The sequence below is a fragment of the Drosophila sulfurigaster genome, chromosome 2L (assembly GCF_023558435.1).
Source record: "Drosophila sulfurigaster albostrigata strain 15112-1811.04 chromosome 2L, ASM2355843v2, whole genome shotgun sequence".
Classification (NCBI taxonomy): domain Eukaryota; kingdom Metazoa; phylum Arthropoda; class Insecta; order Diptera; family Drosophilidae; genus Drosophila; species Drosophila sulfurigaster.
Genome location: NC_084881.1, coordinates 20,599,853 through 20,611,115, shown reverse-complemented (window position 1 = coordinate 20,611,115; position 11,263 = coordinate 20,599,853).

The window sequence follows — 11,263 nt, the reverse complement described above, 5'->3', positions numbered from 1 at the left end:
AGGATGTCGGGTCAGAAGTGGAGAGTGAAGAGGGAAGCGAGGTGGGGCGTGGCCGTAAAAAATAGACTTGTCAACTTGTGCTGTCCCTGTCGTTGTTGCTGTCGGTGTTACTATTGTTGTTGCTGTTTGTGTTGTGTTTGTTTGTCTGAAACAAGTGAAAGTGTCAACGCCATGAAAAATGATGAATGGCCCAGAGAATATGCCCACGAGTTGGGGCCAGACGACAACAGCAACAAAAAGCGAGAGAGCGAGCGAGTGAGCGCGACAGAAAAAAAAAAAAAACGTGAATTGAGACTGGCAGGCCGGTCAATGCGGCGTATACGTAATTTATGTGCTCTACATGTGACTGTGGACTATCTGTGTGCGCTCGCGTCTGCGTTGTGACTGCAAGTGAAAAGTTTTGCCATTGCATTGTACCGGGGCAATCATTAACTGCTGCTTCCAAAGATAGCGCACTGAAAATCTAGACATTGCAAGCAGCGAGTAGCAAAAAATTGTATACGAAAATGAAAGAAGATATGAATGAATGACATCGCGGTAACAATGAAATGTCAGGGGTTCATTCATTGTGGAACGCTCACCAAGTGCTTAGGGGTGGTCTTAAATATCTGAGGGAAGAGCATATGGCAGGAATAGAGTTGTTTTTTTTTTTTATGTTGTACTTTAAATATTATAGAAAATTTATTTGACGTTACTATATGTTTTGATATTTAAGTGAAGATTCATGATTTCATAGAACGACGGTAAGCATATTCGTTTAGTCTGTTATACATTGTTTATGCTTTGTACTCTACAACTTATATATATATATATTTTTGTATTATTGAAAAGATTACGTAATATTATCATTAATATATTTTGAAGAATATAAGCCTAATGAAGCGAATATGTACTAATTGTTTTTGAGTTCAACACTATCAATGATTTTTAATCTACAATTATTTGTATATATGCTTATTATTATTCAAAGCATTAAGAAATTTTAGGTGAAATAAGCTTTCTTACTTAAATTTTTTTTAAAGTGCTCCTTAACATTAGATTTTCTGTTATTTAATTTATATATGACTTTAAGGCTACCATCTATTTATTTTTATTTTTATATTTTGTTTTTTTTTGTATTCAAAACAATATAAAATACAAAATCTAATATTTTTTGTAGGACGCAAAGTGAATGAAATAATATATTTCATATGATTTGCTTTCAGCTATATTTTACTATGTTATATGTTAAAATTTATAAAATATTTTGTGTAGTATGAATGAAGCAAATATTGTGGTTTCTTTCGAGTTGAAGCTAAAAATGTTAGTTTTTCTTATTTTAAATTATGCATAATGTGGATTATAATTCAGCTGCTAAGCAGTGTTTTAAGCATTGAATAACACGTTTTATTAGCATAATCCAAAACACCTTCCCTTCTTGTGATAGATTTAATGCCTAAAAGAAGCTGCAACTAACAAGTCTGAGATTTAAGAATTATTACGATATCCGCCCACTATAGCTGGGGGATTGCTTACTCCATAAACAACTCTCGCAGTCTAAATTTAAAAATAAACAAGCACAAAACTGTGCGCGGGGGCAGGTGGCAAGAGGAAGATAGAGAGCATAACTGTATGCTGATGTGGCTGCTTATCTGTTGGTGGCTGTTTCGGTGGTGCTGAAGCTGCTTCTGCTGCTGCTGCCTAGGACTTCATAGATAACTCAGCCAGGACTCGTGGCAGAGGCGAACGCGTGCGTTGCATAATGAAAATGCTGCGGGTGAACTAGAACAGAGATAGTCACGAGAAAGGGAGAAGGACCAAAAGGGGGGCAAAGCATTTGAATAGCTGCCGCTACACACAGTGGCTGCAAAATGTTATGAGCGCGTTAAGGCGTATTATTTAGTGCCCCGAATGCCATGAAAATGGGTTGTTGGGTGGATGTTAGAGTGAATGAAGAATATATGTAAGTGAAATAGAGAGAAGACTGGGGAATATTAGGGTTGGGTTCTCTGTTTTTTTTTTGGTGCGTTATTTAGTTGCTAATTTCTTTGGCATGTGCTCGCCATGCGTAGTTGTTAAAGTGCTAATTTGTGAGGCAAGTGTGTGTGAATGGCTAAAAAGGGTTTCGCAGTTGACTTAAAAGCCGAGAAAGTTCAGTTAGCAAACGTCAAAGAGAATGTAAAAGGTGCTAAAGTGTGTCTCTATCTCTCTCTCTGTATGCGAGTCTATCTACATAAGTGAATGAATAGGAGTCAGTGCATTCACATCACACAGTTGTGTACTCGAAGAAGAAGAAGATGAGAGCAAAAGTTGCGAGGTGAATGAAATGCGATGAAAGTCACAAAGAGTTGACCACATGAAATCATCGCCAAACGACAATGAAACACCTTTGAAATTGTACTCGATGAAATCGATTTCTTTGTAGTTACTTTTTAGCTAACGACTTCAGCTTTGACGTTTCGCTTTGACTTTGATTAACAATCAAAGATGAGTCACATTACTGAGTAACTTAGAAAGTGGAAGATTCGAAGCTTTGACAAAAGTTTTAGTCAGCGCAAAGTGTTTAGTTACAGTTTAGTTGATTATATTCTATTAAAAAAGTTGGAGTATCTAAAGTCTATTTTTAAGCAAGCAAAAGCCAGAGGAATTCCACACTTTTTGTTGATTTCCTACACGTTAAGATTAATGGTAGTCAGTGAAGTTTATTTTTAGTCTATGAAATCATAAATTGATAGCGCTTAGCATTTAGTTACAGTTGAGTGTTTAATTTATTTTATAAATTCAGATTATTTGCGGCAGTTAAGGTTTATTTTAAGATCTTTAATTTCGCATTATATTTTTTATAGTTCAGTTTACTTTTTTACGGTAATGAAGTGTATTATTAAATATAATTTAAAACTCATAAAAATTAAGGAGTTCAAGGCGAATAAAATTCCGTAAAAATTATACTTTTAACGCGCAGTTTTAATGAATTGTAAATTTTAATTTGATATATAAATATTGTAACTAATGTTTAAAGTATAATTTATCTGCATCCATAAAGTTAATGAAATACATTTTATAACATCAACGGAGTAAATGAAAATAGGAATATAATTTACTATCTTGCTTAAAAACAGTATTTGGATTATTTTTGGGCTATTATAAAGCAGAATTACTTAATCTGTATATCTGTAAGTAAAGATGACTAAAATTGTGAAAAACAAGTATTCGAGAGTGCTCGACTGGAAGATAACCACTACACATTTTGCAGTATTATTTATAAAATATACTGCAAAACAAAATATACTATAAGAATACTAAAATTATACCAAATTATATATTTGGTATATTGATATAGTAATGTATATGAATGTACCAAAAGCTATAATTGGTATATTGATATAATACAACATTCGAAAAATACCACAAAGTCCTAAAATATACTAAATTGTCAGTAGAAGCAACTTAGAATGTAAGTTAATTTTTCCAAAGAAAATTATTTCTTAAATAAGTTCTAGAATTTGTACCTAATCTCAACTAAAGTTACAGGAATCATAAGAACTTTATTTATTATACAGACACACGAACAGGCCTAAAGTTATAATAGCCTTCTACCTTCAATAACTTAAAATAAACCTTAATAAGATTTTAAAAAGATTTCTATGAATTCCTTTAAAGAATTCAGCATTTATTACGTTACTGAAGTGCAATATAAGGATTACTTGGCAGGCATTAATTCAGCGATTAAATGCAAGTGGAGCCGGGAGCTGAATATAAAAGAGTGCCTCATATTTTAGTGCTTCATGAGCTCAGTGAATCTATGATTTAATATTTGTCAGCTGCAGTCGCTCGCGTTGAAAGAGTAAAATTCAATAGCTGCCTTTTTGGGTTCACAATGGCACAAGCCCATTGAAAATCCATTCAACTGAACTGAAACGACCGACAGTAACAGTAAATCTTCGACACGCACTTCGCAAAAAGCAAAAAAAAGAAACAAGAAAAACGCCTACAACAACAATAAAAGTTTCTCATGAGAAGCGCAAAAAAAAATATGAAAGAAATACGCTAAAAAAAAGTCGTGAAAATAAAGCAAAACAAATATGAGAAAAATGCGCGTATGTGATGCGTGTCACGGGGGAGATTTAACCAGGCCTATGAGTCGTATAAGTAACAAGCTAAAGTCTATGACCTGGCCACCTATAGCACTATATAGTTATACAATTCCCTTCACTGCTCTCCACCCCCTTCATTACGACCCTTGGGCTCTTGTGTTGCTTGCGCCGCTGTTGCTGGCAATCAAAAGCGACGACGGCGACGGCAACAGCGGCAGCGTTTTTCTTTTGGGCTGCGAGACTCTTCTCTTGGCCTAAGCGCTGTGTGGTACAATGAACTTTGTATACAGCTTGTTGAGGGGGAGTGGGAGAAGTCAAGAGGGGGGTTGAGGGTCGCCTTGTGTAATGCAACGCAAGCAGAAAAGGCATCAGAGTGTGCTGCTGCTGCTGAGCTGCAGGTTGCATGCTGCGTCGACTGCGGCTGTTTGCATTTAAATTTTTCACATTCAATTCATCTGAGGCCTGCCAACAAAAAAGCAAACAAAGTTACAAAGACGAGGCGCCCCGAGGAGCAGCAGCAGCAGTTGCAGCAGCTGTAGTTACAGCGACGTAGCTTGAGCTAAATGCTGCACAAAATGAAGCTAATACTTATGTTGCAACAAAAACGCGGGAGGGGGCTGTGCCACGCCTCCACCTCTTCCCAGTCACATCATTCTCATCATCATCATCAACATCAACTTGGCAAAACTGCCCTACACTAAAATGACTGGCGGGCTTTAGTCTTCTTTCAAGCAGCAAAAGTTGCCGTTGTGTTAATTTTTTTCTATTTTTTTGCAACCTGGTTGCGCGTCCCACCTCTGGCATTGTGTGGGCGTGGCAAGCAGCCGTGCAACAACATGTGTTGTGTTATATGCGTGTGTGTGCTCATTTCATTCATTTCACTCATTTGCGCTTTTGCCCAATCCCCTCGTTAGCTCCCCTTTGATCTTGAGCCTTGAGCCAAAATCAAAATAAAGAAATTGAGAATGGAAAACAAAAAGAATTTTATAAGAAATACATATATATTAGATCTACATTTAAAAGTTTCATCTGTAAACCGAAATAATTACTTTATTTTTTATAGACTCTTTTTAAAGTTTAATAGAAAAGCTACGAATGTCTACGTTTGTTTATATTTGATATATTTTTTCAAAATCAATTGTTTTAACTCAAAGTTATGTCCTCCAGACGAATAATTTTATATTTTTACACCTTTATTCTTGAGCCTTTAGCACAAACCAAAGAAAAGATATTAAGAGTGAAATAAGAAAAGAATTATATAAGAAATCTATTCCAAATATGCATCTAAAAGCTTTAGCTGTTCAGTTCCTAAGTTTAAGCTTATGACTTGAAATCATTATTATATTTTTTTTCGGAATTTAGCTCAAAGCAGTTTTAAAGAAATGCTGTAGATATGTTTTTCCATGTATTTCTATTTTATATTTCAATTATTTTAATTTATGAAATAACTTAACATTTCATATAGTATAACATAAACATATTTCAAATCAACATTCAAATATTTCCGATTTTAACCTTTTAAGACAAAAAAAATGTTGTTATATTTTCTGGTTTTATAGAATTTTTTTTTCTATTGTTTATATTGTAAAAGCTTTTTGCAAATGAATTGTTTTCATTAAAAGTTATGTTTTCATAAGAAATTTGCTATTTTATGAAAGAACTTAAAATTTCTTCTTTGAAAAGAGTAAAAACTGTCTATAAATTCTTTTCAAAAATGGTTTATTTAAATCTAAAAATAAAATACAATTAAAAAAAATTTTTTTAGAAATACTTTTTTTCTGAATATAACTCTCATCTTCACCTATTGAAATATTAAAGGATTAAGTTAAACTAATTTGCATAATAAAATATGAAATTTTCATATAAATTATTCAGTTAGATATGTTAAGCATTTGGTAACCTTACTAGTGATAATCTGGGCATCGAAAGTTCGATGCAATCCTTTTTGCAATTTGAGTCTCTCTTAATTCTGTGCACGACACAAACTACAACTGAATGCAACTGCAAATACTTTTGTTACATCATCAAAAATATTGTTAAAATCAAATTACATCAATTTAAAATATAAAAGAGTTGTATATCATTTAAATAAATGGAAAAGCGGTACTAATCTTTGCGTTACGCAATTTAGATTATTTGGCAGCTTACACACAATTTTCCAGTTCTCTTAACGTAAAGAAATAAACGTAATACACAAATCGTGCATTTTCAATTGAAATGTAAAATGCAGCGAATGCTTTGAATATGCATTTTAAAATGAAGCTGCTCACTTTGACGTCCATTGTTGTGGGAGGACGCGAGAGCATGAGTGAGTGAATGTTTTGTGTGTGTGTGTTTCTATTGCCATTGTTGCAGAGTGTGGCTGTGTTTGTACACTCTATATATGTGTGTGTGCAAGCAAAATACCGTACACTTGCTAACAAGCCAACTACGTGCAACTAACGTTCAAATGGGCACAACAACTAACACGACAACAGCAGCAAAAGCAATAGCAACAGCAATAGCTACATCAACAACTACATCAACAACAACAACAACAACAACTCGAACAACAACAAGTCGGGCAACAAGATGCCGCTCGGCAACCACAACTCGACTTTTGCCGCCGAGGATTCGAGCGAAACGAGCTTCAGCTTCAGGTCCAGCAAATGCTTCGGGGCAAGTGCGAATGAGCGGGGCAAAGTGGCGATTTTGTGTGTGTGTGTGTGTGAGGCCACAACGGTAAATCATCAGATATACACACCTGCACATACACACGCAAGCATGCATAGATGCTCACACACACGCGCTTTGATGACAACTACGAGGGTGGGCTGATAAATAGTCGGCCTAACAAAGAAAAAAATTTTAAAAAATCCGTAAGTATTTTATTCGATTAGTGTTTTCTATCAGCCGATTACTGTGAAAGTTTCATGCGGTTTTATCAACACTGGTAATTTTGGCGGGACTTTTAGCGCATTCACTTTTGCATTGTCGTCAACATGAATAAAATCGAATATCGTGCTGTCATAAGATTTCTGTTTTTAAAAGAGAAATTCAACGACGATATTAAAAATGAGTTAGACAAAGTTTATAAGGATTCAGCTCCATCGTTTTCAACCATAAAATATTGGACTGCTGAATTTAAACGCGGGCGGACAAGCATTTTTGACGATGATCGCCCGGGTCGTCCTAGAGAAGTGACAACACCAGAAATTGTGGAAAAAGTCCATGGAATGATATTGGATGATCGCCGAATCAAGCTGCGAGAGATTGCAAATGCTCTAAACATTTCTCGGGAACGCGTTGGAAACATTTTACACGAATTTTTACACATGAGAAAGCTTTCGTCAAGATGGGTGCCGCGATTGCTCACAATGGAAAATAAGCGCAACCGCTTGCACATTGCGAAGGAGAGTTTGGCATTGCTTAACGCAAACAAACACGAATTTTTCGTCGTTTTGTGACTGTTGACGAAACCTGGATTCATCACCATACACCAGAGAGTAAGGAACAGTCAAAGCAATGGATTTCAACTGGGGAAACGGCACCGAAAAAGGCAAAGATCGGTTTGTCGGCCAACAAGGTGATGGCAACGGTTTTCTGGGATGCCCGAGGTGTAATTCATGTGGATTATCTGGAAAAAGGCCGAACAATTACGGGAGAATACTATTCCAATCTCTTGGGACGATTTGATTCGGAGCTGAAGAAAAATAGCCGCACATGGCGAAGAAAAAAGTTTTGTTTCACCAGGACAATGCTCCCGCTCACAAGAGCGTTTTCGCCATGTCGAAATTGTGTGAATTGCACTACGAAATTCTACCCCATCCACCCTATTCTCCAGATTTAGCACCCTGTGACTATTATTTATTTCCAAACTTAAAAAAATGGCTTGGGGGTAAGAAATTTCATTCAAATGAACAGGTAATCTGTGAAAAAACGTCTATTTTGAAGACCTGGACTAATCCTATTTTATGGAAGGTATTGGGAAACTGGAGGATCGGTGGTCCAAGTGCATACGTCTAAAAAGAGATTATGTTGAGAAATAAAAAAGCAAAATTAAAAAAAGTATTTTCTTTGTAAGGCCGAATATTTATCAGCCCACCCTCGTAGTAAACTCGCCCGCCAATTTAGCTCTCCAGTTGCACCCTCGCTATCTCTTTCACTCACACACATTGCACTGAAAGTATCTGCCTCTTTTTTCGCTCTTAGCATGCTTCTCAGTCTCTGCACAATATTTTATTTACGACAGGAATTGACAGAAAAGTCTTTGGCAATGACTAACTAACAAATGCTCTGTCTATTTAATATATTAGAATGCAATTTGAAGTATGGCTAGAACTAAATTTAATAAAAAAACTAAAAACTTTCAAATTTGAGAGATCAAAAAAGTGTGTTTCAATAACTATATTAATTTCTAGTTATTATAATGCAAATTATATATACTAATACTTTAAATATTATATGTTCATTATTTTCGCAATAAATGCTTTTCAAAAAATGTACTATATTTATATCTGACTTGTGTTGACAGATTATAAAAGCAAATATAGGGAAATGTTAGAAATGTATGTTACGTATACGCAATAAATGCATTTCAAATTATTTAATAAATACATTTCAAAACATTTATTGCGTATACGTAAGATATATTTATAATATTTCGATATATTTACTTTTCTAATCTGACATATTATATTCTCATTTTAATTAAATATATTTATATATAGTATTTAAATATCGAAAATTCTTTTAAAAAGTTTTTAGTTTAAAATTACATTTAATTTTCTAACAAAATACATTCGAATTTTATTTAAATATATTTCTAAAAGGTATTTAAATGTTGCAAATTCTTTTAAGAAGTTTTAGTTTTAAATGAAACTTAATTTACTAACGAATTATATTCTCATGCTATCTAAATTTATTTTTATGAGGTATTCAAAAAGCTATAGTCATAAAAGTCAATTTCTTTAGACAACAAAAACTGCACATAATCTAGTTGTTTGCTCTATTTAAATTAAACAGTTTCTGTATTTACAGTGCAGTGAACTCCTTTTTGGAGTCCAGACACTTTTTTCCTCGAGTCTGCTCGATGCTCTGAAACCTCACACTTAAAAAAAAAGAAGACTATTCTTTCTTCCTTCTCTGTCGCTCGAAATATGTCGTTCTCACTCAGTCGTTGTGACTCCTTGTAACTGTCGCAAGGCCATAAAAAGCAGGCGCAACACAAAAAAAAAGAAGCAGCAGCAGATATGATACAACAACAACAACAAAAATACAGTTCATGTGGAGCGTCGTCGTCGTTGTCAGTCGATTGAATGTCTTTTTGTATTTGGGTCAGCAATGTTGTCGCGCCTGGCCACTTGGCTGGTTGGCTCTTGACTGGTAGCTGGTGTCCCGGTCCGGGTTCCAGTTCCAGTTGCAGCCTCTCGCTTATTTGGGGCACATCAGAGCGAAAGAGTAAGAGAGAAAGGGAGAGAGAGAGAGAGAGACGGGGTTTATGTTGGCTAAGGGGAAACTCGTTTTTAATCGTTGTCAATGGCCAAAACGTTAAGTGTCCCGTTCGTTGTGGACGCTGCACTTTGCCAAGCACGCGACGATGCGGCTGCGGTTGCCGAAAGGAGGGAGAAAGAGGGAGGAGGGGGTACACCAGAGGGGGGAGAATCTATTTGCTTGGCCAATTTGCTGGCTGCTGCATTTGAAACTTGTTTCCAAGTGCGCTTTTTGCAAACAACGCTGTCATCGTCCATCGTCCATCAGCGGACGACCAGTGCACTTCAAACAGGTTGCACTGTTAGTTGCACTGATTTAGTTGCAAGCTGATTGTTGTAAATCGCAGTTGTCCCTCCTCTCCCCTCTCTCTCTCCATAGAATGTGTCTCCTTTGGCAGCACTCTCGCATTTCAAATAAATTATTAGCAGCAAATGGCACAAAGCTGTTGGTCACAGTTATAAAGTTATCCACATCGAGCGTCCAACTATCGAGAGACTATTTAACCACATGGCTAACCAATACATACATACATATATACTTTATAGTATGTGTGTATTTCCAAATGATTGCCTACAATTTGGTCGTGCGCAACGATTTGAATTTTTCTTCGTTTTATTATTATTTTTCTTCTCCACTTTTTTTTTTTTTTGGTATTTAATACGCATGACTTCAGCTTTGGCTTCAACTTGGGATCTCTGCTGTTGTTTATTTATGTATGTTGTAACTGTTGTCTGACTTTTCGACGTATTCATAGACCCGCTTTTTCTTCATCATCATCATCGTCACAGTCATCATTAGCATTGTCGTCGTCATCTTCTACTGTTTTTTCTATTTTTTTTTTTTTTGGTGCTAAACGAGTTACCAAACCAATTTGCGTGGGGAACTCGATCTGTGTAATTCATATGTGTAGCAAAAAGATAGAAAAAAGAAGCAGCACATCGCGTTGTCAACAGAATGTTGAATTACTGCTCACATATTACCGGTCTATGATACTCGTATGTGGGCTGAACTTGACTTGCAACGGTACAAAACAAACTCTAAACAAATATGTTAGTGAAAGAGTTGAATCTTTTGCTCACTTGACATAGATAATCTATCTGTATACACTTAACTTGACTTTGCCGACTGAGTAATACGTTTAAAGTAGTAATTGCATGTTATGATACATTATAATTTTAATGATATAATGAGCTGGAGTTTCAGCAGGTTCTGCACCAAATGACATCAGCTCAAAGCGAAGACTGCTTGGCATAAGTTTGACATTGAAGTGAAGAAATGATGGGAGCATTAAAACTATGTACTTATTGCGAGACAAAAATTAAATTACAAAGGTAAGCTTAAGACCTTTTGTGGATATTAGGAATTTAAATACATTGTTACTCAAATAAAAATATTGTTACATTTAATAATTTCAGAAGCGATTATTATAATTCAAATATAGAACAAGATTTTCTTTTAAATGAAGGAACAACATAGTCAAATAGTTAGAAATTATTCATGTAAGTAAATTTAACGAAATATTTACTTTGTAGAATAATGGAAATATAAAAAGATACAAATTTTCCACCTCATAGCGATGAAATGACAACATAAAGTTCTAAAAAAATATTTGCTTTAAACATATTGTATAAAAAATTAAAAATACGTACTAAACAATATTTTGATAAAATCTATGGAAATAAATGTGAAAAAGAAGCAAAGTTCCCTAAATACTTAAA